Genomic DNA, 1,956 nt, shown 5'->3' on the forward strand with positions numbered 1-1,956 from the left:
ATTATGCGACTTAAGATAATTTATTTCCCATGTTTATTGTACGATGTAATACTATAGCTTTTGTCGTTAGTCACATAATGGGTATCGAAACAGAAAATAAGTTTCATATAAGCTTTGGCTACCACAATTTAGGGGGCTGTGGGCAGCTCAAAGGGGTTGAGTGGGTTGACTCATTCATTGTCATAGAGACCGTTAATTAAACGAATAGAAATGAACAGCCAGGACCTTCTGTAAAGCCCCAAAGGTGGGTTAAATCAGACAGGACACGTGTGTAAGTGTATTCAGCCCCTGCATTCCCAAGCTCTCTGTTTTGCGACTTATAAAGTGCCCAAAGTGCAGTAAGTTGAGCTTAAATATAATGCTAAGCTTGAGTAAGTTCATTCATAGTACAGTACTCAGTACTCAGAAAGGCTTATACCGAATAAAATGATTTCCTGGGATCTTGAATAACCGTAATGAAATGCCTTAATAAAGGTCCTTTCTCACGTTTCGCACAAAAAGGATATCTCCGGGATAATCAGGCGCCGCCTTGGTCCTTGACTTTTGTATTATTTATAAAGAGCGTATGTCTGAAATTCAGGCTAACTAATTAGGATGAGTGAGCACAAAAAGGACCCAAAGAGGTGTTTATCAAAGGCGCATTCACTGAACAAAATAATTAGCGTTTTTCAACACCCAATTAATGAGCTCTCCGAGTGTGTTTGTTGGGTTTTAGGCCATTATAATTATTCGTGTCAGTCATTAGCGAGAGCCGTGCAAATGCCTCGCCATCGGCGAACAAAGCAAATCTGCCAGCGGATACATCAATCATACGCCGCGTGGCCCACTCAATCTCGCGGCTCAACTGCTGCATTTCTTATGCGCAATTTGCAAAGCAAAACATCCACTGACGGACTAGCTAACTGACTGCCTGACACGCAGTCTGTCCATCTGCCAGATAGTTTTCCCATCCCGTCACTGGGACTGTGCTGCTGCAGAGCGTTGTTGATTAACCCCCATGATTGAATATAATGCCCTCTGAAGACGCAGCGCAGACAACCGACTAAGTGCCTATAGAGGAAATGAAGAAGTGCAATGGATGAGCGAAGATATTTCCAGACGACTTTTCTATGCTCTTTCATTTTATATTTATGAGTGGTATACTTCATACACTAATTAAAAATTATCATTATTATACAACATGATTTTAATCGAATATTTTAATGCTATATTGTTCTATATATTTATTGGCTTAGAAATTATTTTCACCGTATTAAGATGCTTTTTAAACTTTTAAAAATATTTTTGACAGTAATATTTCTGGGTGAGTGTGCCTAAATTTATATTTATAAGAGGTACAACTATTTCTAAACTTCTTTCTAATTTATTTTGTGTGTTTTTATTTGTCTCAGTAGCCTGCTTATACCTTTCCCGGCCCTCTTGGCAGACAAACTTGGCTGGGCTGCTTCTTTGGCTGCTCATCATGCTGTTGGACAAAGCAAAACAGCAGAAAAACAGAATGGAGGCAACATTAAATTTTTTACTTTAGCATGAAAGGTCTGCTTTGCTATGGCAAAAATAAAAGCAAATTTTTGCGGAGCGGCGAAAGGCAAAGAGGCCGTCGAATGGAAGCGCAAAAATGGCTAGTCTGGCGTACAGACAAGGGAATTGGTGTAAATATGGCAAGTGGCTGCCTAGGAGCAGCGAAAATGCTGGCGAAAAAGTGGGAAATGGGCAGGGGAAGGCGGCGGCTCCATCTCCATTCAGGCCAGACAGAAGGGGCATACTTTTCGTAGCCACTGTGTGCGGTTTGCGGCGGCGGCAGGAGCTGCCAGCGTTAGATATTTTCATTTAGTTTCCTGTTTGCCCATGAAACTCCCATCCTGAGACTCAAGGCAGGGCGAGTCGAGTGGAAGTATCAAAGTTAGTGAAGTGGGAAAAGCGGGAAAGTGGGCGGCAAGACGCTGGAAAGGGGTG

The sequence above is a fragment of the Drosophila biarmipes genome, chromosome 3R, assembly GCF_025231255.1.
Source record: "Drosophila biarmipes strain raj3 chromosome 3R, RU_DBia_V1.1, whole genome shotgun sequence".
In the NCBI taxonomy this organism is placed as follows: Eukaryota; Metazoa; Arthropoda; class Insecta; order Diptera; family Drosophilidae; genus Drosophila; species Drosophila biarmipes.